Source organism: Sorex araneus, chromosome 2 (assembly GCF_027595985.1).
Source record: "Sorex araneus isolate mSorAra2 chromosome 2, mSorAra2.pri, whole genome shotgun sequence".
NCBI classification, from domain to species: Eukaryota; Metazoa; Chordata; class Mammalia; order Eulipotyphla; family Soricidae; genus Sorex; species Sorex araneus.
In genome coordinates this window covers 33,119,761-33,145,656 of record NC_073303.1, presented here as the reverse complement: position 1 = coordinate 33,145,656, position 25,896 = coordinate 33,119,761, and the positions used below count along the sequence as shown (strand labels likewise).

Below are 25,896 nucleotides of genomic sequence, written 5' to 3'. Positions count from 1 at the left end.
AGATAATTTATTTTGTATTGCTTGTTATGAATAGCATAAGATGTCACGTGTCTGTGAGAGCAGCCAGGCGCTCCTAGAATTCTAAAATTTTAGGTAATTAGGGTCTGGAGAAATCTCTGCAGTGAGCTGCTCGGTTTCAAGATTCTTTTGTGTGTCTCTGGATCATGGCCATTAATTATCTTAAATAGCAGCCGAAAGCAGTTCATGGGTGTGACATGTAGGCTTCCATAGGAGCAGGGAGATGGGAAGGACCAGCCTATCTCCTATCCCTTGAGGCCTGAAACTTGCAGTCACTGATCCCATGTACTTGGGCTTTTCATTGGGTTCTGGAAGTTGGTGGCTACCGGGATTCTTGGGGGCAGGTGGAGGGACAATGTCTGCTCCTGTCGGAGACACCCTGCTGAAATTGGCCTTGTGCAAAGTCGAGAAGCATCTCTGCAGTGAGCTGCGCAGTTCCAAGATTCTTCTGTGTGTGTCTGTCTCTGTCTCTGTCTCTGTCTCTGTCTCTGTCTCTGTCTCTCTGGTCTTGTGCTCTGCCATGTGCAAGGCAAGCACCTAAACTCCATCTTACCTTGTGGTCTTGAGTGCAAATCCTTTGTTTTTTTGGCCATACCCAGCAGTGCTCAGGGGTTACTCCTGGCTCTGCACTCAGGAATCACTCCTAGCAGGCTCAGGGGATCATATGGGTGCCAGGGATCAAATCTGGCTCTGCTGAGAGAAAGGTTAGCACCCTGCCTGCTGTATGACAACTCCGGCACCTAGCGTCTTACTTTTAACTAATTATTCTGTATTAGTCATTGCATTAAGATAAGCATTGTATTTAAGATTAAAATCACCTTTAGTTTCTGGGGCTGGAGCGATAGCACAGCAGGTAGGGCGTTTGCCTTGCACGAGACCGACCCGGGTTTGATTCCCAGCATCCCGTATGGTCCCCTGAGCACCGCCAGGGGTAATTCCTGAGTGCAGAGCCAGGAGTAACCCCTGTGCATTGCCAGGTGTGAGCCAAAAAGCAAAAAAAAAAAAAATCACCTTTAGTTTCTTATAAAAATATACTGCAATGATATGTTAATAATAAAGCAATCATTCTCAAAATTGAGGCATCAAAATTGAGGCAGTGAGGGGCTGGAGTCATAGCACAGCGGGTAGGGCGTTTGCCTTGCACGCGGCCGACCCGGGTTCGAATCCCAGCATCCCATATGGTCCCTTGAGCACCGCTAGGGGTGATTCCTGAGTGCATGAGCCAGGAGTGACCACTGTGCATCGCCAGGTGTGACCCAAAAAGCAAAAAAAAAAAAAAAAAAAAAAAAAAAATTGAGGCAGTGGGAACCTGTTTGGGAGTCATACCCTTGGTACCCAGGGGTTACTCTCAGCTCTATGCTCAGGGGATGCCCTAGGGATCAAATTTAGGCCTCCATCATGCAGAGCACAGATTCAACCTGTTCAACTATCTTTCTGGCACAACAATGATGAATTTATTTAGAGTTGTTTAAAAAAAATCTTTGCAAAGGGGGTTAAGAGATGTTCCAGTGGGTAGGTGCCTGCCTTGCACAAGTCATCCTCATTCAATTCTCAGCACAGAGCAAGGAGGAAAGCCTGAACTCTGCAGAGGGTAGCCCCCAAACAAACAACCACAAACCTTTGCTTTTGATGAGTATGTTTAAATACACACAAAGCTATGAAGAAGAGTGTTGGAATATTTCCCCTTTTCCAGCTGCCTTCTGGAGTTTTGTCACAGAAACCTTTTGTCACAGAAACCTAGCTGATCTTTGACCCGCAGATCTAAGGTGCTAGCCAGGCTTGATTTGACATTGTAGATTCCAGGCTGCAGCCCAGCCTGGTCTTTGGGATGTAAATCCGAGTGCTTTCAGCCCAAAGAAGGCTTCGGTTTTGGTTTTGTATCTTCTTTGTGGGGGGGGAGGGGGGGGAGGGGGGCCCTAGATTAATGGCCTGCAGATACACGTTCTTCCTGTAAGATCTTTTGGTGCCTTTGGTGACGTCAATGTATTGCGCCCTTTGGGAGGGCCATGATCAATAAAAGGGGTTCGGAGAGAAGGTGAGGGGGTGGGAAAGTGTATAGAGGCGGGAAAGTGTATAGAGGTGGAAAGTGTATAGAGGGCAGAAAGTGTATAGACGACGGAGAGTGTATAGAGGGAAGACTGGAATAAACTGCAAGTGAGACCAACCATCTTGGCTCCGTTCCTTCCTTCGCCTGCCATATCATCGCCATCAACCTCCCCAGGGTGGGGGAAGTGGCTGGAGGCTACCGAACTCGGGTGGCGGGAGAGACAGCTGCTGCCCTAGGCCCTGTGCCTGGCTCGGTGCGGTGAGGCTTCCCTTCCCTCGCCCACGCCCCTTTCTTTTTATTTTTACACAGAAGAGAATCTTTCTGTATTCATCAAAAAGTTTCAATAGCTGCTCAACTATGGCCGACCCATTTAATTTATGCATCACTGTATCACTGTCACTGTCATCCCGTTGTTCATCGATTAACTGGAGCAGGTGCCAGTAACGTCTCCTTTCGTCCCAGCCCTGAGATTTTAGCAGCCTCTCCTTACTCGTCTTTTCCAATGATTGGAGGCTCTTTCAGGGTCAGGGGAATGAGACCTGTTATTGTTACTGTTTTTGGCATATCGAATACGCCATGGGGAGCTTGCCAGGCTCTGCAGTGAAAACAAAAATAAATTAACTAAGTAAATTACCAACCTACTGTCCTAAGCGGGACCGCTCCGCGTCTGCGCCGCCAGCATGACTGATATGCTGCTGCCCGCGGCCCCCCAGCCGCTGGAGAAGGAGGGCGACAGCTACTTTCGGAAGGGTTGCAATCCTCATGCACAAACTGGCCAGAGCAAACTGCAGAATCGGGGAGCTGCCTTGAACCAGCAGATCCTGAAAGCTGTGCGGATGAGAACAGGCACGGAAAACCTTCTGAAAGCAGCCACCACCACCAAGGTCCGGGAGCAGGTGCGCCTGGAACTGAGCTACGTGAACTCCAACCTGCAGATGCTCAAAAAAGAGCTGGAGGGACTCAACATCTATCAGAGCACAGAGTAAGAGTCCACGGCGGCTGCAGCTCATGGCCCCGCCCCAGAACATGCTGCGTGGGGGAGGGGGGCTGATGGAGCCCACGTGGGGTGCAGTCCCCGCTGGGGAACAGGCATTTATATGATCTGAAGAGAAACTAGAGTATGGAGCGATAGCACAGTGGGTAGGGCGTTTGCCTTGCACCCACAGACCTGGGTTCGATTCCTCCATCCCTCTCAGAGAGCCTGGCAAGCAACTGAGAGTATCACGCCCCTCATGGCAGAGCCTGGCAAGCTACCTGTGGGGAATTCGATATGCCAAAAATAGTAACAATAAGTCTCATAATGGAGATGTTACTGGTGCCCGCTGGAGCAAATAGATGAACATAGGGACTACAGTGCTACTGTCCTAAGCATGGACCATTACCTAGTCTCCTCCTTTCTAAATAAATGTTAACAGAAGTTCTGCCCTTTAGTTGTTTTAACCTTTTTTGTTTTCTACTCAGAAAATTTTTCTAGTTATAAATTGCATAATTAATCACCACTAGAACTTTTAATTTTTTTCTGGAGCCCTTTACAACTAATCCCAGACATTATTCATATCATTTAATTTATACATTATTCAGTATTATACCAATTCTGTTGAGTCCCTGTAACCTGAGAACATAATGCCAAAGCTCAATTCATTTTAAGAGCTTCTATTATTGTTGTTTAAAACAATACAATCCAAATTCACAGCGCTGTGAATGCCTGTGTTTCATGACCCACAGCAGTGGAGGGAGTCCTCAAGCAGATGCAGAGAACAGGACATTCTTTAGGGAGTCCTGCATGGACTTGGTCTCACTTAACTGAGTTTTCTATAAGCATTGGGAGGGAGGAAGTCATGTTCAAGGTTATATATTTTGGCAAAAACTTAAGAGTGAAAATTAGTCTTGTTGATTAAGAGAGAGCCATTAAGTAAAAAATAGATTTGACATCCTCATAGAGAATTAAATAGCTTAACCGGAATTAAATTCTAGCCCAGCAACAAGCAACTATTATGAGCTCTAAGCAGGATTCTCGGAACTGAACTTTATTTCATCTGAACTGTGTCTCTTAAAAGTGAACAGTCAGTTTGAAAGAAGCCAGAGTACATGATGTATGGTTTCACTTAATATAGAAGCTTAGAAAATGCAAATGCATCTATAGTGACAGTAAGAGAACAGACATTGTTTGGGAATGAGGAGGAATAGCAGGAAAGGGTAAGAGAAAGTGGGCATATTGACTATCTTTTGAAGGGGCAGGCATTAGGCCACACCCTGAAGTGCTCAGGGCTTACTCTTTGCTCCGTGCTCAGGGATTACTCCTGGCAGTGATCAAGGTACTATATGTCTTACTGGGAATAGAATGGGGTTGGCCACATGAAAGCAAGTGCCTTAACTCTTATACTACCCCTCTGGCCTGATATTCACTATCTTATGGCAAAATTTATCCAAGAGCACACCCTGCATTTTTTTTTTTGCCACACCCAGCAGTGCACAGGGCTAACACCTGACTCTGTGTTCAGGGATCACTCCTGGTGGGACTCAGGGAACTATATGAATGTGGACCATGGATCAAACTTGAGTTGTCTGCATGTGCCCTACCCTCCGTACTATTGCTCAGGTCTCCAAAACACACTTTTTTTTTTTTTGGCTTGCACCCGGTGATGCACAGGGGTTATTCCTGGCTCATGCACTCAGGAATTAACATGCACTCAGGCGGTGCTCAGGGGACCATATGGGATGCTGGGAATCGAACCCGGGTCGATCGCGTGCAAGGCAAACATCCTACCCACTATGCTATTGCTCCAGCCCCCAAAACATACTTTAAAAAATTTATTTATTTATTTATTTATTTATTTGCTTTATAGGTCACACCTGGCAATGCACATGGTTACTCCTGGCTCTGCACTCAGGAATCCCCCTGGTGGTGCTCAGAGGACCATATGGGATGCTGGGAACCAAACCCGGGTCGGCCGCATGCAATGCAAATGCCCTACCCGCTGTACTATTGCTTCAGCCCCAAAGCACATTTTTTTTTAAATTTATTTTATTGAATCACCATTTGGAAAGTTACAAAGTTCTCAGGCTTATGTCTCAGTTATACAATGCTCAAACACCCGTCCTTTCACCAGTGCCATATTCCACCACCAAAAAACCAAACAAACAAACAAACAAAACCCCCAGTATACCTCCCCTCCCACCCTCCAACCCCCTACTCCCACCTGCATAACTGATAAATTTCACTTCATTTTCTCTTTACCTTGATTACATTCCATATTTCAACACAAAACTCACTATCCCAAAACATACTTTTAATATGCATTATTTATATCAATTCTACTGCCACAAGTTTCTTCTTCTTCTTCTTCTTTTTTTTTTTTTTAAATAGCCAGGAACTAGGGAGGTAAATTACAGGACCGAAGCCCATGTTTTGCATGAAGGAGGCCCAGATTGGATCACTGGTGCTCCCTGGTCTCCAGAGCACTGCCAGGAGCAACCTCAAACACCAAGCTGGAAGTAGCCTTGAGCACCACTGGGTGTTGTCCCGAAACAAAACCAAAACCAAAACAGACTGTGTGGGGCAGGGGAGGCAGGTTGCTCAAACAACCATGGTGCGCATCTGGCAAGAACAGGGCCTAGAGTTTGGTCACTGGCACTACATGGTCCCATGGAGCCATGAGTCACTGGATGACCCTGGTGGCCCACAGCACTGCTGGGTCCAAGGAAAAACCACATCACTGGGCCTGAACACTGAACTGTTGATGTCTGTATAGCCAGGCCAGACACCGAATACCACTGGGGAGCCCCACCCTTGTTTTCTCCCACAAAAGAGTAGCTGAGGGCAGAATGGTGGAAAGCATGGAAATGCCTACCCTGGAAATGCTGTGCCCGTGGTTCCAGCCCAGTTCACCAGGAAAACTCATGATTAGGAAAGACAGGAGTCTGAGATAACTCATCGCCCGAAGTTAGGGAAAGCACATCCCAGACACACAAACCGTTCTGTGGATCTAAAATTCTAAGCAGTAAGTAAATTGGGTTAAAGATGGAGACCTGAGGGGCTGGAGCTATAGCACAGCGGGTAGGGCGTTTGCCTTGCACGCGGCCGACCCGGGTTCGATTCCCAGCATCTCATATGGTCCCCTGAGCACCGCCAGGGGTAATTCCTGATTGCAGAGCCAGGAGTAACCCCTGTGCATTGCCGGGTGTGACCTAAAAAGCAAAAAAAAAAAAAAAAAGATGGAGACCTGAGTCTTCTTGGACCTTCAATAGTGTTGGAGATACAGTCCTTATCTCCATGGCTTTCCTGGGATGTTCTTCAGGCAGCCTAATAAAGGCTTCCTCATGTAATAGGACATATTTTACACTTCTGAAATTCTAAAATTTTAATAATTAGGGTCTGGAGAGATCTTTGCAGCGAGCTTCTGAAATTCTTTTTTTTTTTTTTTGGCTTTTTGGGTCACACCCAGCGATGCACAGGGGTTATTCCTGGTTCATGCACTCGGGAATTACTCCTGGCAGTGCTCAGGGGACCATATGGGATGCTGGGAATTGAACCTGGGTCAGCCGCGTGCAAGGCAAATGCCCTACCTACTGTGCTATCGCTCCAGTTCCTGAAATTCTTTTATATGTCTGAATTGCGGCCGTTAAGGAGCTTAGTAGTAGCCGGAAGCAGTTGGGTGTCATCCCAGGGTCCCATTGGGGAAGGGGGATGAGAGAGATCAGCTCCTCCCTATCCTGTGAGGTCTGGCATTTGCTGTTACTGCTCCCTCGTACCTGGGCTTCTCATTGGGTTCTGGAAGATGGCGGCTGCTGGGATTCCTGGGGACCAGGCAGAGGGACAGCACCTGCTCCCATCAGGAGTAGTCCCGTGAAATTGGCCTATAAGCTTTCAATTTTCATCTCAAGTCTTATTTACCTCCCACTGGGAAATATTTGGGTTGATTTAGGCTTAGAAGAGGAAAGTGTTAGCCTCATTCTACTATCTAAAGTTTTTTCATCCTGCATGAAATCCTTTCACTGTCCTGAGAATTGAGGTGACCAGTGCCCGTACCTTCCCCTTTGAAGAGTGCTTGAGGTATCAGTCTTGATGTGTCATACTTTTGGTTCTTAGGAGCCATTTAGACTGTAGTCTCTTATCCGGGACAACTAAAATTGGAAAAGTTAGGCTGGTGAGTGACTAGGACCCTGCCACTCAGTACTCAAGTGTGCTCGAGATAAAATCCAGGACCCTATGCTTACTAGCGCTTTAAGCTGTCTCTCTAGCCCTCAGAAGGGCTATTTTTGATGCAGGAACCATAAACGTTATAGCCGCCTCTTTGTCTTTCCTTCAATCAAGAGTTTAAAATTTAAAAATTTGTGCAATTTATATGTAACATACTGACAGTGTTGTAGAAAAGACAATATGGGAAACTGCTACAAGAAACATGTATCTAGGGGCTGGAGCGATAGCCCAGCGGGTAGGGCATTTGCCTTGCATGTGGCCGACCTGGATTTGATTCCCAGCATTCCATATGGTTCCCCAAGCACTGCTAGGAATAATTCCTGAGTGAAGAGCCAGGGAGTAACCCCTGAGAATCGCTGGGTATGACCCAAAAAGAAAAAAAAAGAAGAAGAAGAAGAAGAAACATGTATCTAAGGGGGTGTGATGCTACACCAGCAGGACAACCTGTATCTGTAGGGTGAGTGCATCTGCAGCCTGATGGTGCCTTTAGACTTCCTGATACCCCAAAATTGCAGATGTGCCTTTGGCTGGACCCCAACGACTTGGGATCAAGTTTCCCAAGAAGTTAAATGGCCAAAAGTTAGGTATGTGGGAGCCACGCCCACACACCACCTCTGGCTCAGCTTTACAAGCTCATTTATCAGTCTTGCTTCAGAGACCCATAAATAAATCTTAAAAGCCGCAGTTAATCTTGGACCCTCGCATGGCTGGACAGGGGTAAGTCAGAGAGCCTGGTGCCTGCCCAAGCAGAGTCCCCAGCGGCAGCTTGCTTCAACAATCCAAAGCACTGCTGTGCCCCTGGCCTGACTCCATGGTCTCAGGATGGACTTCACCGAGATGTAATCTGCTGAAAATTTAGGTATGCGGGTCTTGTGACTGAAATCTCCTTTCTTGGAGTTGGGATGGGTTACCAACCCCAACTCCTGAAAGCACTGGCAGTCACCCTCACGACCCAATTCTAGCACCACCACGTAAGCTCTTCTACAGCCTTACTTCAGAGACCCATAAAGAAATCTTGAAAGAGGGGCTGGAGCGATAGCACAGCGGGTAGGGCGTTTGCCTTGCACGAGGCCAACCCGGGTACGAATCCCAGCATCCCATATGGTCCCCTGAGCACCGCCAGGGGTAATTCCTGAGTGCAGAGCCAGGAGTAACCCCTGTGCATCGCCAGGTGTGACCCAAAAAGAAAAAAAAAAAAAAAGAACTCTTGAAAGAGAAAAAAATAAAAAGAAACATGTAATCTGAAAAAGGGATGTGTGTGCTTGAGACCTTAAGCTCGATGGCATTATGATTACTAACTTCCTGAAAGAGGATTTTGGGAAGGTAGATCCAGGCAGTTACTGGATCAGAGAGCAGAACCCTGACCCAGTTTCACTCTGTTCCTCATTAAGCCCTAAGTACATCCATATTAACTCACAGGACCAAGGCTGCATAACCGGATGCTAAGGCTACTTGGGCAAGTACATAGTACATATGCACATGTGCAACTTTAGCACCACCCCAATGCTACTCATACCCAATCTCTTTGCACATTGCTCACCCCTAATTCAATCCACTCTCTAAAGACCCTTGCCTCCAGGGTGGCAAAATATCTCAAAGGGCGAGAGCATATGCTTTACAGGCGGGAGCTCTAGGTTTGATCCCAGAAACTGCACAGCCCTGTGAGCACTGTGGGTGTGTGGGTGTGTGTGGGTGTGGGTGTGTGACCCCAAACGAAACCAAACCAAATAAAAACCCTTGCTTCCAAATCCAAAGACTCTCCCTTGAGATTGGCTGCCTGCACTCACATCCTGGTGGTTGTACTACTTCCTTAATAAGCTGTTCTGCTTTTATTTACACTCTGCCTTGTCCTTGAATTTTTTCTCTGACAAGTACAAAGAACCTGGTCTTTCAGATCTATTTCTAGACCCAAGTTAAATAGCCTCTCAGCTTAATGAGACTCAGGTGTGAGGAGTTAATTCTCAGTTGAGTAGATCAAGCTCACAAAAGGGATGTTGTCTGATGGCCAATTCAAGGGACTGACAGAGTAACTGTCACCAGTAACAAGAACAAACTCACCCTTATATGGGCGTGTAAGAAGAACCCATCGCCTTTCTAAAAAATAAGGTATATAGGATAACTAATCACATTGCATATGCAAATTGACATTGTGTGTGCCTCTCTGATCTTTCTGGTCACTTCCTGCTCACTTCCTCCCTAACTCCCCAAGGGTAGCCCAAGATCTATTCCTTGCTTATTTGGGGGAGCAGTGGGGGGCGGCACACACCTACATGTGCTCAGGCATTACTCATGATTCTATGCTCAGGGATCACTCCTGTCAGGACTAGGAGAACCTTATGGGGTGCCAGGGATCGAACCTGGGTTCACCACATGCAAGGCAAGTGCCCTGCCTTTTGATTGATGATTAGGCCCACTGGCTCATTTCTTGGGAGTTGCCCCTGTTGGTACCAGAGATTTAACTCACAGTCTTTATAATCTCTGGCATGCAAAGTATGCACACCAGCCCTTTAAGCTGTCACCCTGCCCCCCTACTTTTTGTTGTTATTATTTTGTTTTGTTTTTAATTGTGAGGTAACTCACCCAGTGATGCTCAGGGCTTACTTCTGGCCTGTACCGAGAGTAACTCCTAACAGTGCTGGAAGGGCCATGTGAAGCTCTGGGGATCAACCAGTGATGGCCAAGTACAAGGCAAATGCCTTAACTCCTATACTATCTCTCTGGCCCCCATCATTTGTTTGTATGTTTGTTTGTTTTAGATTGCATAAAGGATGTAAGTGAAACTATGCAGGATTTGTCTTTTTTCTTACTAGCATCTTTATTTCTTATCATAATGCCTTTGAGATTTATCTCTACTATCTTAAATGGCAAGATCTTTCTCTTCGTCCTTCCTTCCCTCCCCTCCCTCCTTCCTCACTGCCTCCCACCTCCCTCTCTCCCTCCCTTCCTTCCTTCCTTCCTTCCTTCCTTCCTTCCTTCCTTCCTTCCTTCCTTCCTTCCTTCCTTCCTTCCTTCCTTCCTTCCTTCCTTCCTTCCTTCCTTCCTTCCTCCCTCCCTCCCTCCCTCCTTCCCTCCCTCCCTCTCTCTCTCTCTCTTTCTTTCTTTCTTTCTTTCTTTCTTTCTTTCTTTCTTTCTTTCTTTCTTTCTTTCTTTCTTTCTTTCTTTCTTTCTTTCTTTCTTTCTCTCTCTCTTTTTCTTTCTTTTTTTCTTTTCCTTCTTTGCTTCTTTCTCTCTCTCTTTCTTTCTTTCTCTCTCTTCCTTCTTTGCTTCTTTCTTTCTCTCTCTTTCTTTCTTTCTTTCTTTCTTTCTTTCTTTCTTTCTTTCTTTCTTTCTTTCTTTCTTTCTTTCTTTCTTTCTTTCTTTCTTTCTTTCTTTCTTTCTTTCTTTCTTTCTTTCTTTCTTTCTTTCTTTCTTTCTGCCTCCCTTCATGGTTAAGTAGTGTCTCTGATGATTAGTGACAATTGAACATTTTTTCCCTCATTGGCCAGCTGCACGTCTTCTTTGGAAAAATGTCTACTCAAGGGCCATAGTACAGTGGATAGGGCAATTTCATTGTATGCAGTCAATTCTCATTTGATCCCTGGTACTACATATGGTCCCTTAAGCACCACCAGGAATGATCCGAGTGCAGAACCAGGAATAAGTTCTGAGCACAGTCATGTATGACCCAATCCCCCAAACAGTCCACTCAAATGCTCTGCTACTTTCCCTTTTGGTTTATGAGCCACACCCAACAGGTCTCAGGGCTTACTTTTGATTCTCTTGCTCAGGAATCACTTCTGGCAGTGCTGCAGTGCTAGGGATCAAACTGGGGTCAACTGCATGCCAGACAAGTACCTTAACACTATGCTATCTCTGCAGCCCTTTCTACATACGGAAAGCATTGGATTGTTTCTTCAGGTTGTATGAGTTCTCTGTAAATTTTGGATATTAACTCACAATCAAATAGACCAAACATGATGGCCACATAATACCTCTACTGCAAACCACAACACCCAAAAGGAGAGAGAGAGAAAGAGAGCAAATGGGAATGCCCTGCCACAGAGGCGGGGTGGGGTGGAGGGGACAGGGTGGGGGTGGTGGAAGGTATGCTGGGACCATTGGTGGTGGAAAATGGGCGCTGGTGGAGGAATGGGTACTCGACCATTGTATGACTGAAATGCAAGCACGAAAGTTTGTAAGTCTGTAACTGTACCTCATGGTGATTCACTAATAAAAAATTTAAAAATATACATATATTCACTTGCAAATGTTTTCTCCCATTCAGTTAATTGGCTTTTCATTAGCTGATAGTTTATTTTAATGCTCTTCCCCTTTATGATTCTACTGCTCTTCTATTTCCTTAGGGGAAAGTTCCAGTCAGCATATTATAACTTTTTCTCTGGACCAGACACATGCTTTGCCAAGATATCTGTGGTACAGAGACTGGATTTTGTAACTTACTGTTACAATCATTGCATAACATAAGGAAGATTCAAGCAGAATGGTGGAGACTGCCAGCGGCCCGCTAAAATTCCCTGTCTGCCAGGGCCACAGATGACATTTCCCAGCTTCTCTGGCAAACAGGTGTGATCACATGACCAAGCTCCCTCCTGTGTAATGTAAGCATGGTGTACTGCCAAACTCCTGGCGTGTAGTGTTTAAATCTTCCCACATCTCTCCTCCTCTTTCCCACTTGTGATAACTAAGAACTTGACACCAGGGTGACCCTGTAGGTTGAAAACAGAGCAGACACTATCTGTCCAAGTTCCTGGTTGACCGTGAAGAGGAGAGGCCCTCCTTGCTGGGGAGTGTTTTATAAGAAAAGAACGTGTATAACATTAGACACTGAAATCGTTTTTGTGGTATTTTTTTGTTACTACAATGTAGCCTCCCTTAACTAGAGAGGGTTGGATTGGGAAGCGACTTAATTTTCATCTACCTTTGTCCCTTTAAACCTGTTTTATGGGATTTATTCTCTTGTACCTAAAAGAAATCTAAAGCCAGTTCTGGGCTGTTTCTTTTCATTTGTAAACTGAGTTCATCTGCTTGCTCTAATCTCCCAACAATTAGGCAAATAAATGATTCAGCTCATGTAATAGTGAAAACTTCAAACTTTGTTAATATTCAAGACTTCTTTCCTTTCTTTTTTCCATTTTAAGACCAACACTGGACACTGAGATGTGTGCAGGGTTTGCTTTCATTTTCTACCTTGTGTTTTATGGCAGGGATTGCTATTGTTCCCTACTATCCATTCTTTCCTTTTTTTTTTTTTTTTTTGCTTTTTAGGTCACACTGACCACAGGGGTTACTCCTGGCTTTGCACTCAGGAATTACTCCTGGTGGTGCTCAGGGCACCATATGGGATGCTGGGAATCAAACCCGGGTCTGCCGCTTGCAAGGCAAACGCCCTACCCGCTGTACTATTGCTCCAGCCCCCCATTATTTACTTCTTTCTAATTAATAGTTCTCCCCAATTTTTGCTCTTGTGACTACCTCTATAAAAAATTGTATTTCCCAGTATCTCTTGAAATGAGGTATGGCCGAGTCTGGGTAAGAGGGTCTGAGTAAAGTGACTCGAGCATCTTTGAGTCAGAGGTTAGCCCTGGCAGAGGGGATGATGTATGGAATTACTACTACTATTTCTAGACAACACTCAGTTAGCTGGAACTATAATGTGATAAATAAATTAACTTCTGCCTTTCTTATTGTACCATCCCCATAGTGGGATATACCCGCACCCTGACCATGTAGGGGATCTTGTTGGAGGCTTCCCTTCTCCACGGCTGCTCCCTTGGACCTTGGACCCCTCCAGGATTAGAGCAGTGACAGAGAGCCCTAAGAGGTCAGGAGAAGTGTCACTCAGTGGGAGTGATGATATCACTCCTGGGCATGTTAGACCTTGCTGGTTTTTCCTTTCATTAGGGTATTTCATTAGGGTAATTTCTTCCCTTTGCTAGGATTTCTCATTTCCCTCATTCCTTGACGTGGGCAAATGCCTTCCATAGGCTTCCAGCTATTTTTCTTTCTGCAGCTTTTACTTCTAGCAACGTATCCCTCTGTTTAAATCACAAAATTGCTCTAGGTGACCCTTTTGGACAGTACCTAACTCTGCCTAGCTCTGTCTCTTGCTGATCCATGTCTGTTCCACAGGAAGTGCTCTTTGGCATCTTGTACTCTCTGAATCTGGAAAGACAGGCTGCTCCTCAGGCCAGCACTCTCTCCTGTTCCCTCATCAGAACACCTGGTGGACTGCTTGATGATGGTGATGATGATGATGACAAATGACGACTCTGGTCATAACCTGTAGAGCTCTGGGGCAGGGTCCCTTTTCCCGACCTCAGTCTGGTATAGACCAACGATGCTCAAGCTGGTGGTGCTCAGGAGCCCCCAGGGTCACACCTGGGTGAAGCTGAGGGGAGAAGGCACAGACGGAGCTGGGGATCAAACTCTGAGCCTTACACATGGTAGGCATGTGTGCTACCGCCTGAGCAGCTTCCTCTACCCCTACTTTTTGTCCTGGTCTTTGTTTTTGAAGCACACCCAGTGCTCAAGGCATACCCACTGTGCTATCACTCCAGTCCGTGCTTATGGTGCGTGAACAAATTCAGACAACACTCACACACACAATCCAAAAGAGACATTTAGAATATAGTCTTGTAGTCTTTGTTATTGGGTCAAGTTCATTGTGCCCGACTGTTGTTAGCTGTCAGGCAAACAGGCACCCAGGGCTGCACTCACCTCTGGGGCCTCTCAAGAGCAGCTCCTGATGTGCTGGCCATGCCTGGTCTTTATCACACAGTGACAAGCAGGGAAAAAACAGCGCAGTATCTCCCTGAGAGCCTCCTTCCTCCCCCCCTCACACCAGGATTTCTAAGCGTTGTTTCTGCAGTAGAACCGGTGGTGTGGAAACTGATGTGTGACTGTGGAAACTTCATCAATGAAGGGGAGACCAGGAATGCTGAATCTGAGGAGACGGGGAGTGGGCAGGCCAGCACAGACCACGGGAAGTGGACAACTAGGAGGGAGAGACAACGGGAGGAGTTTGTGGAGGGGAAGGGCTGGGGAGGAATATTATTCTCTTGACCTGGGGAACCCCAGGCAGAAAGAATTTGAAAGCCCATATCAGGGTGAGTGGCAGGGGAGACTGGCACCCCTAAAGACTGTCCTGGTTTGATTTGGTCCTTGAAAACCTTAAGAACTAAACTTCCTTGGGGCTTTCTGTGAGGATGAAAATCTTGTGGCTCCCAAAGGGTGCATAAAAGAAGTACGATTTTTTGTTTGTTTGTTTGTTTTTTTGCTTTTTGGGTCACTCCAGTGATGCACAGGGGTCACTCCTGGCTCTCCACTCAGGAATTACCCTGGCGGTGCTCAGGGAACCATACGGGATGCTGGGAATCAAATCCGGGTCGGCCTCATGCAAGGCAAATGCCCTACCCGCTGTGCTATCGCTCCAGCCCCAAAGAAGTACGTTCTTGCCTTGTAGCTACAAGTGGGAAAGAAACTGGTGAGTGCCCCAGAAACAAACAGCCCTGGTGCACCCCCACCCTGTCTGGGGTGCCTGCCTGCTGGGTAGCCCAGAGAACCCCTGAGGCTCCCACTCCAGTCTGACATCACCCCTGGTGGTTACCAGCCTGGAATTTTAGCTTTCAGTCCAGGGAAAACTATAGCTCTATCAGTTATTATTATTTTTCTACCATTATAAATTTTTATATTTCTTTTTTTATTTGCTTTTTTGGTAAGTGGCTCTGGCTTGGAATACAGAAACTTCTAGTCCCCCTCTTTGTCTCTTGATCTGAAATCATGCAGTTGAAACATTAACGTATTAGGCATATTGGTGGGAAATGTGCAGTAACATTGTATACCAAAAGCATAAAGTTAACCCTATTGGCAAACCATGTTACCTCAGCAACAATACTACTTTTTTTAAAAATAAGAAAAGATAATGCTGCAGCTGGAGAGATAGCATGTTAGTTAAGCCTCTTTCCTTGCACATGACTGATTTTCATTCATTCTCCAGCATCCATTATGGTCACTGTCACTGTCACTGTCATCCCGTTGCTCATCGATTTGTTCGAGCGGGCACCAGTAACGTCTCTCATTGTGAGACTTATTGTTACTGTCTTTGGCATATCCAATACGCCATGGGGAGTTTGCCAGGCTCTCCCGTGTGGGCTAGATACTCTTGGTAGTTTGCCGGGCTCTCTGAGAGGGGCGGAGGAATCGAACCCGGGTCGGCCGCGTGAAAGGCAAATGCCCTACAGCTGTGCTATCGCTCCAGCCCACTCATTATGGTACCCTGGGAAAAAAAGAAAAGATGATGCTTGGGACCATGTATTATTTTTAAATCAAATTAGATTTAAAATTAAAAAAATTTAAGATTAAAAAGAGACTCTTTCATAATTTGAATAATTTTACTGTTTGCTCATAGACTGTTCCAGAGCTGATGTTGTAAAGTCAGTTCAATAACTTAACAGACTGGCCCCATTACAGGGAGGACAGATCTTCACATACATCCCCTGCTCCATCTTGAACCTCCAAAAGGTTTTCATGAAGCATATAGCCAAGACCCCTTTTCGTGGGAAGGCTGCTGTGATGGGAGGGAAGGGGTGAAGGGACCCTCTCTGACCCTGCTGTGGGCAAGGGTGAGTGGTAGTGGAGAGATCTGAAGGTTCGTATCTTCTTGGGACACAATATGGAGTTCAAGTTCATGAACAACGGGGACGGGTTCTCTGCAGAGTGGAGGGACTTTGGCAGTAGGTGGGCAGCACTGGCCACTTTCTTTTCAGGGGACCATATGGGATGCTGGGATTTGAACCCGGGTCGGCCGCGTGCAAGGCAAACACCCTACCTGCTGTGCTATCTCTCCAGCCCCTTTTTTCCTAATTTTTTAAGGTAGTTCACAATAATGGATTACATTTAATATTCAAACACCAATCCCACCACCATTACACCTTCCCACCACTATATTTCAAATGTTCCCATCCTAAGCCCCAAAACCTGTCCCAAAGCACAACCGAAATGATATATTTGTATTGTCTGTTATGAAAAACTGCTGAAAATGCTACAAAAAAGTATCCATAGAGGAAATAGTGTGAAGATTGTCCTATTATTTTTTTCTTTTTGGGTCACACCCAGCAATGCACAGGGATTACCTCCTGGCTTTGCACTCAGGAATTACTCCTGGCGGTGTTCCGGGGACCATATGGGATGCTGGGAATTGAACCCTGGTCTGCCGCATGCAAGGCAAACGCCCTACCCGCTGTGCTATTGCTCCAGACCCCAGATTGTTCTATTTTGGCAGGAGCCATTAAGACCTTCTTTAGGATATCACTAACATGTTGTTAAAGGTTGAGTGATGTGAGATATCATATATATATATATATATACATATATATATATACATATATATATATCTGAAAATGGCCACTTTCTATGTCACCCTGGCTCTCTGGCCAGGAATAGGTCATTATGAAGCCCAGAGAGATGCAGAAGATGTTCTTTGTTTTGATTTTGGGCCAGGCTCAGCAGTATGGATCGTGGTCAGCATCATGCAAGGTGAGCACCCGCACAATCTCTTCAGATTGTGAACCCCTGCACAATCTCTTCAGTCGCAGCAGATGCTCTTTTGACCTTTCTCATTTCCCTTTTCCTCACTGACCCTGTGCCCCCTCATGCCTGCCTGGTGGCTCTGTATCCTATTGCAATACTGCATCTTCTGTGTGAATAGAGATTAGCTTCTGCTTTGGGTGATAGCTCTGGTGTCCGTGGGGAAGGGTTGATCGCAGGGCACGGCATGCTTTGCTGCCCAGGACCCAGCGGGCATTGTAAGTTATCATCTTCCTGCCACGTCTGACTTCCTGATTTAATATGATTTCATATTAGAGCAAACGTGCACATTGGCCTTATTACTGGCATCCCTGCTTCTAATCTCCGTCCTGTATCGTTGTTAATATCATTATGCAAATCTTATCATGTCTAGGCTCAGTCTTAAATGGTTTTCCAGATTCTGCTGGAGACTATCCAAACCCCTTACCAGGCAGGCAAGTCCCTTCAAGAAAGCCTGTTCCACGGCTCGAGCGCCTTCTGCAGAGGACACTGGGTGCTCGCAAAACAGCCACCCCTACTTCCTGTTGGCAGAGCTCCGACACATTTCATTATGCAGTGTTTATCCCTGCATCTTCCCACTGAGCCGGGGGAGGTCTCTTCACAGTCTGAAGAGATGTGTGTGCGTTCCAGTGAAGGCCAAGCCCCCGGGCCTCCGCCCCTCGTGCCCCGAGGGACTTGGAGGGAGGCTTGGGAGAAAGGGGGCGGCGGGACAGTCCCGGACAGTCACTCCCGACGTGTTGAGGCAGGGAGAGCAGAGAGAGAAAGAAGCCGAGTCTTTGCTGAGAGTGCAAGTCACCAAATTAATCCAAACATCAGTTTTGTTTGTTCAAACATCCTCGGAGTCTTGCGTGGACGATAGAGCTGAGAAGTATTAGAACCGAAGTGCAGCCCTGTTAGCTGGTAGTAGCCGGCTCGCTGTTCCGTGTGATTGTGTAACTGACGGCTGCACGAGGCCCGAACCCCAGACCACATCTTGGGAAAGGGAACAGAATGAACAAAATTTACAATACTTGCAGGTAGTACCAGCCAACTAGTAAAAAAGAAGGAATCTAGAGGTTGGCCCGGCATGGAAAAGATAGAACAAAGGGGCACCCACAGGTGGCACTAACCAATCAGCTTACAGGTCAGTTAGGGAGAAAGAGCAGTGCAATTTTAGGGTACTTAAACCCTTTCCTGCAGTTGGTGGAGGTTGTACCCCGACCATTTCTCTGTGGGATGAGGCCCTGGCTGGTCAGTCCATAACAACTCTCTCTCTCCCTTTCTTTCTTTCTTTCTTTCTTTCTTTCTTTCTTTCTTTCTTTCTTTCTTTCTTTCTTTCTTTCTTTCTTTCTTTCTTTCTTTCTTTCTTTCTTCCTTCCTTCCTTCCTTCCTTCCTTCCTTCCTTCCTTTCTTCCTTTCTCTCTCTCTCTCTCTCTTCTTTCTTTCTTTCTTTCTTTCTTTCTTTCTTTCTTTCTTTCTTTCTTTCTTTCTTTCTTTCTTTCTTTCTTTCTTTCTTTCTTTCTTTCTCTCTTTCTCTCTCTCTTTCTCTCTTTCTCTTTCCCTCTCTCGCTCTCTCTCTCTTTCTAACAAATCTCTTTAATAAAATCTTTGAATTCCTCACGGATGCCTTGCGTTCGAATCATGGACCCTAACAGTATCATCTTTTACAGTTCACATCCCCCCTCCTTCCCTTGAAGCCTAGGGTGGTTTCCCATGGCAGTCCATGCTCTTGCACGTGTTGTCACGACACTTCCCTCTGCCTTGGCTCCCGTGCCTTCTCTGCTGAAAATTCTCCATCTTTCCTTTCTAGGTCCAGTGTAACCTCCTTGGGGCCTGACCCATGCCGTTCTCTGTCCCATGTACACTTTCCTAGTCTGAAATCATGTCCCTGGGCCTTTCCGGGACTGTCCCCCAGGGGTTCCCTGATGTCTTGTCCTAGCTTTCCTTGGTCCCCAGCGCACTGCTGCACTGTGCTCTGTCCCTGTCACTGGGCCTTTCTCAACTGTACCCGGCAGTTTCTGTCATCCTATCCGGCTTTCCAAATATCTGACCAAGGCCTTGGTGCATGTGGGTGACTCCCGTGCTCAGGATCTGTCTCTGCGTGTGTGTCCAGTCCCTGTCTGAATCTAAACTTTACTCGGCATCTGAGCCCTGACTATATTCTGCCCTTGTCTGGGCCTGCCTGTACTAGCCAGTTGTCTGGGGGTGCCCCCTACCTGATTTTGCAGTCTGTCTGTGTACTTGTGGGGGAAGGGAAGGGGGTGGAGAGAGAGAGACAGGGAGAGTGAGAGAGAGGGAGAAGGAGAGAGTGAGGGAGAGGGAGGGAGAGAGAGGGGAAGGGAGAGAGGGAGGGAGAGAGAGACACACACACACACACAGACAGAGAGCAAGTATGGGGGGAAATTGGGGTTTCCTTTTATCTCCTGCCATTTCCCACTCCCCAGCCAACCTATAATCTATTTTGATTGGCTGCCTGTCAGATGGGCTACCTGTTCCATAGGCGAGATTTAAAGTGACCAACTAGGGCCAGAGCGATAGTACAGAGGGTAGGGTGTTGGCCTTGCATGCAGCCGACCCAAATTCAATCCCTGGCATCCCATATGGTTCCCCCAATCACTGCCAGGATTAATTCCTGAGTGCAGAATCAGGAGTAACCCCTTAGCATCGCTGGTATGACCCCCAAAGCAAAATAATAATAATAATAATAATAATAATAATAATAATAATAATAATAAAGCGATCAACTAAATTCACCTGACACTCCATCCTTCCACAAATGCTGTATCAGTTAGAGTCCCAGGCTTGATCCGAAACACTATGTGGTCCCTGAGCATTTCCACGAGCAACTCCTGAACACAGAACCTGGAATAACTTCTGAACACAACAGAGAGTGGCCCAAAAATTAAACAAACAGGGGTCGGAGCGATAGCACAGTGGGTAGGGCTTTGCCTTGCACGCGGCCGACCCGGGTTCGATCCCCGGCATCCCATATGGTCCCCCAAGCACCGCCAGGAGTAATTCCTGAGCATTGCTGGGTGTGACCCAAAAAGCAAAAAAAAAAAAAAAATTAAACAAACAAAAACAAAAGCAAAAAATCAGAATAAAAAATGCTTTGACCTTGCATTCTGCTAGCACTATGATTTTCTGCTTTAGTTCAGCTCCTTTTTGCCTTTCTGGCATTCTGAATAGAACCAGATTTGCAAGGTCAGAACCCACACTCACCCAAATAAGGGGCTACTAATCTGTACAGTGTGATAAGTAAAGGTCCCTCTCAAAGGGAAAGTGGATAAAGGACCTTTGCGACCTTGGAAAGATCTCTGAACTTCAAGATTTCTGAACACAAATGAGAAGGGCTTTTGTTTGTTTTGTCTTTCAAATATTTATGTACTCCATCTCAGTTTCCTCAGATTCTCCATTTGGTCAGACCATTTAGGGGTCTGAATCTCTCTCTGAAAGACTTTGCTCAAACCCGCCTATATGAGAGTGTAACTGGTTCACTATGGAAGGAGTTGGCTAGGTCTATTATCTACCAAAGCACAAATCCCTTCTACTCGGCAAGTTCATGACCATGAATCTACACCCCCCCCCCCCCCCGCAAAACAACACACGGCACACAATAAGACTTTTGTTTTTGCAGGAGAGTATTTGCTGGAGAAATGTTTGTACAAAATGTTGAAAATAACACAAAAGGCTACAAATAAAAAGCTTGTTTAAGTAATGATGGCATTTCCATTCAATGGAACATTATGCATCTATGAAAAAAAGATGCAGGGTGAGTTGGTGAGATTGTACAGCAAGCAGATAAGGCGCCTGCCTTGCACACACCCAACCTGGGTTTAATCCCTGCCATCCCATATGAGACCCTGAGCACTACAGGAGTGCAGTCAGGTGTAACCCCTGAGCATCACTGGGTGTGACCCAAAAGCTAAACAAAACAAGCCAGGAGGACTGGACATAGGGTACTGGGGTTAAAGCTCTTGCCTTGCATGCAAGCAACCAACCCTGGTTAGATCCCCTGGCACTTCCTATGGTCCCCAAGCACTGTTAGGAGTGATCCCTGAGCATAGATTCTGGAATAAGTTTCCAACACTGCCTGGTGTGGTCCCCAAACATAAACAAAGTGAACAGATGTACAAGGGCCAGAGAGGTAGCAGAGGATCTGCATGCACCGTTGCAGCCAAGGCCCTAATTTACATCCCCAGCACCAACCCCCCCCCCCAACTCCCAGCCAAAAAAAAAAATGCAGCTTAAACAACCCTCATTTTGCTGATTGGTGAAGTGGAACAGAATATTTTGTTGTATTATACGAATGTTGGACTGGAGTGATAGCATAGCAGGTAGGGCATTTATTTACCTTGCATGTCGCTGACCCCGGTTCAATTCCTCCGTCCCTCTCGAGAGTATCCCGCCCGCACGGCAGAGCCTGGCAAGGTACAAGCTACCAGTGGCATATTCAATATGCCAAAAACAGCAACAACAAATCTCACAATGGAGACATTACTGGTGCCCACTCGAGCAAATGGATGAACAATGGAATGATAGTGCTACAGTGCATTGTGCTAATGTTAACTATAACTATATATTTATGTATACATCTCATTTGCATATCAAGTTTCTATTTCCTCTTTTGTTTCAAGGGGCCAAACCTAGTGATGCTCATGGCTTACTCCTGGTTCTGTGCTCAGATATTACTTAACTGGGCTGAGGGGACAAGTGGTTCTGGAGGTCAAATGGGTTGGCTGTGAAAATTCATCTGCATAACAAAAAACCCTAAGGATATGATTTGCCCCTAGGTAAAATAGTTTAGGTCTTAGAATGCAATGGGTTTGCAAAAGTGCATCCAGGAAAGAATAGAATAGCAAGAAAGAATAGAATAAATGGCAAATATCTGCAGGCTGGGCTATAAACTGTACCAGGCGAGGACAAAAATAGAATAGGAAACTGTTAGGAATTTACATTTTTAGATTACATGGCAGAGCCTGGCAAGCTACCCGTGGCATATTCAATATGCAAAAAAACAGTAACAAGTCTCACAGTGGAGACGTTACTGGTGCCTGCTCAAGCAAATCGATGAGCAATGGTATGACAGTGACAGTGATACAGTGAGGTTGCCTTCTATTAGACAATGTGAAATACCCAAGCCTCGCCCTTTACCTATTGAATGTTGTTTTTTTTTTTAATATGGAATGCTTCACGAATTTGCGTGTCATCCTTGCGCAGGGGCCATGCTAATCTTCTCTGTATCATTCCAATTTTTACCTATTGAATGTTAATGTGGTTATTAATTGCCCTTAGTGTCTCTGTCAACTTCAGTGGCTCGCTGGTTGGGAGCCTGGTAGGGGAGGGAAAGGGTATTTATATCGAATAAATTTAAAAAGCTCACTGATAGTTGCCCAGAGGACCCTAACACTTGGACAGTCCGAGTGTGTTTGTTTGTCTCATTCTCTGTGACCAGTCTCTGCTGGACCGACATGGGAGGTGCCAATTTGTTTGGTTTTAGCCAATTGGCCGCATGCAAGGCAAGTTAACCCCTATACTATCTCTCCTACCCATCAAGCCATCAAGCTTCTTCCTATTTAAAAAGAGAAAAGCGTTTGCATGGGAATATGAAGAATTTGGTTGTACAAGGCCAGAAGATGAGAGAGCAGGGGGACCCTGTGGAAGGACGTAGGGAGCCAGCTGGAGCCATTGCTGCTGGGCAGGGGAGTGCCATGATCTGGAAGTCAGGGTGGCACCTGCACTGTAAGTATTTTCATCTGTTTGCTGCGTGGTTTGGGGGCCTTAGCCCTGCCGAGGGCTTATTCCTGCCTCGGCTCAGGGGGTTGCTTCTGTGGAGGTCGGCTGCCTGAATCCCCCTAGTATCTCTCCAGTCCTGCAAATATGCATAGATTTTCTATCGTAGGCTGGGCTCAAACCCAGGGCTCAAACACATGTGAAGTGTGTGCTGGCCCATTGAGTCAGACAAATTGGCTTCCTAGACCAATTAAATGTTGAACCATGGGAATACTGGAAAGAATTAATTTATAGAAGCATAAAAGTGAACGTATAAAAGGCTCACGGGGGATTTGAGTGCCTCTTTCTAGAACTCTACCTACTGCCACCTACGGCCTGCCAGGACCTGCTGACAGGTCCTTTCCCTTGGTCTTCAGGGTGCTCTGGCCCCCCTCCTGCCTTCTCACCATTCTGACTGGTGCCCCTTTCCTTACCCCTCCTTAAATGTGGGTGCTCCCCAGGGCTCGACTGGGTCCCCCCCTCGCCATTTGCACCAGCGCTTCTCTCCTCTTCTTCCCTGTTAAGACCCTGTCTTAATGGGTCTGTATAAGGCCTTTATTTTGTTTCTTTATTCCACTGTACTCCACCTCTAATTCTATTTCTCTTCTTATTGGGTAATCATTCTAATGTGCTCCAGAAAAAAAAATCATATATCTGATTTTGTGTTTGCATAAATAGTGTATTGCTACCCTTACCCTAGTACTACTGGGTGTGACCCTGGTGGTCCCCTAAACCCTAGGGCCTAAGCCTTGAATCACCTGGACCAGTTAGCTGAGTATTGCCAGAAGTGGCCTCTGGACCCCCCCAAATACTCCAAAAAAAGACCCAATCCCCACCCCTCAAAAGTGTTTTGTGTGTATTTTGGGAACAACTCTATTAGTTCTTGGTTCTGACCTGTACATTGTCCTGGAGTTTTCGCCGGGGCCTACACCCTGTTCCTCCTTTCCTGCACCCCGCACCCCCAACCCCTCCTGCTCTCCTGCCAGTGTCCAGGCTTCTGACTTCCTTACGAGTGAGCAGACTTGGACCTTAAAGCAGGGTTTCATCCCTGTGCCCACTTTGACTTTTGTCCCGCTCTGAAGCTGGAACTTAAGTAACACAGAGAAATACAATAGTCACGAACCCGACTTAACTTATTTTCATAACATACGTTGTGCAAACGCAGCTAATTCTGAACTTTGATCTCAGTATTTCAGTAGGATAAGGTCCAACAAAGTCACAATACATATATTCTTTTCTATTTCTCTTTCTTCAGAATTTAAAAATAAGATTTCACCTTAAAGAGTTAACCCATGCAGAGTAGAAAAATTAAAAAAAAATTACAAGAAGCAAAGAACAGCTATGCACAGCTATGTCTGACATGTCCTTCCAGGCCCTGCTTATGTGCCTACACAACCACATATCCATTGTGTGAGGGCTTCTGGTTATGCATCATGCTTTTTTACACACCAGGGATATTTCCCATTCGTCTTGCTTTTCTGAAATGACAGCGCTGCTGGCAAGGAGAACAAACACTCCTCTGAACGGGGCCCAGCACGCCTCTGGGAGATGACTCCATCTCCCCCTTCTCGTCTCTGTTCAGATTACTAAGAAATCTTTGTCAGGACACGTCCCCTCGACTTAATGTGGTCCAAATGCACCACCCCGAACAATGAAAGCAGTGCTGATGAGGCCAGGAGACGCTTAACACAATGTGAGGGGGGCCAGGCGCTCACGGGCAGGGCCAGGACAGTTACACGAGACCCACAGTGACTCAGAACGTGCCTGTATAACTTAAAACAAAAATTACCAGTGAAACGAAATAGTTTAATTTAATAATCTACATAGCAATGTTCTGGGTTCTCCGGAATCCAGGGGCCTCCTGAGAAACTATTCTAGCGCCGACCTAGACTTCTAGTGTGACCTTGAGTGAATCAGTTACTATTGTTAGACCTCTAGAAGGTCTTCTTTTTTTTTTTTTTTTTTGCTTTTTGGGTCACACCCAGTGATGCTCAGGGGTTACTCCTGGCTCTGCACTCAGGAATTACTCCTGGGATGCTGGGAATTGAACCTGGGTCAGCCGCGTGCAAGGTAAATGCCCTACCCGCTGTGCTATTGCTCCAGCCCCCCTGTAAGGTCTTTTTTATACACAATCAAGAATGACCTGGCCCCCTGCATTCTTGAGAGATGAAGGCAGGATGCTACGTGACTTGCAAGGGAAAGAAGGGCTGAAGGTTTCTCACAGACCTCTGGAGTTGGGGAAATAATGATGACTAAGACCCTCGAGCCCACCTTCGGATTTTGGAATTGAAGGGACTCAGGCTTGAATTCCAGAACTCCCAGTTGCTGTTGTATGCATCTGGGCATCTTGCTCGTCTTCTCGCCTCGCTTTCTGTCCCTGGAACAGTGGGTCCATTTCAAAGCGCTACATCCCCGAGCTGCAGTATGGGCCAAATGGGGTGATTCCGGAGTGTGGGGAGGGCAGAGCCTGGCACTGAACGAAGCTCAGCAATCAGCAGCTATTATGAGGAAGAGGCCAAAGGCATTCTCCGTGAGAACGCCACGGAAAGTGGAGATCCTAAGGTTCTGTCTATAAATAACAATATTCCCGACATACAAGTAACAAAATTCCACCCCCCGTGTGCTCCCCGGCTCCCTGCGCTCCTCTCTTCCTTTTTCTGTATCTGTGGCCTGATTGCTTTCTCTTCACCCTTCGTTTCTCTCCCTGCCTTAGTGTTGGTCACCTGGGAGTCGAGCGCCCCCCAGTGGCTTTCTTGTTCCTTGCCAAGTTTGTGAGGTCCACAAAAGATGGGTGGGAAGTGGGATTTCCAAAGAGGAGTGGAGGGGACCCCCTGCGGGGGGAACGGCTGTTCGGGTTCCCTCCCCCTTCTAGAAGAGTAAGGCAGAGAAATCTAGGGGAAGTCCTGTGTGAAGAACCAAAATTTGCAAGCTACAACCTCTCGGGGTCTGGTTCCCTTTTTTGTTAAATGGTGAGAGCCGTAGGCCCACAGCGTTGCTGCAGCTCGAATCCTTTCCCCGGAGTATTCCTGGCAGCAGCCTGGCCAGGACATCCCCAGGCAGAGGTGGTCAGGAAAAAGGCAGAATGGATCCCCCCACTCCTCTCAGATGCGCTCTATCAGGTGCGCCCCTTCCTCTGCTGCCACCAACCAGTTTTATTTTATTTTTAATTTTTATTTTTTTTCTTTTTGGGTCACACACGGCAATGCTCAAGGGTCACTCCTGGCTCTGCACTCAGGAATTACTCCTGGCAGTGCTCAGGGGACCATATGAGATGCTGGGAATTGAACCCGGGTTG

The 25,896-nt window shown here is 46.5% G+C and overlaps 1 non-coding gene across 1 annotated transcript; it reads right to left on the bottom strand.

The window, feature by feature from the left end:
- Positions 1-22,004: 22,004 nt before the first annotated feature.
- On the bottom strand, positions 22,005-22,114 carry LOC129402820 (U6 spliceosomal RNA). The gene has a single exon (XR_008628861.1). It is a non-coding gene; the product is annotated as a U6 spliceosomal RNA (small nuclear RNA).
- Between the last annotated feature and the right edge of the window lie 3,782 nt (positions 22,115-25,896).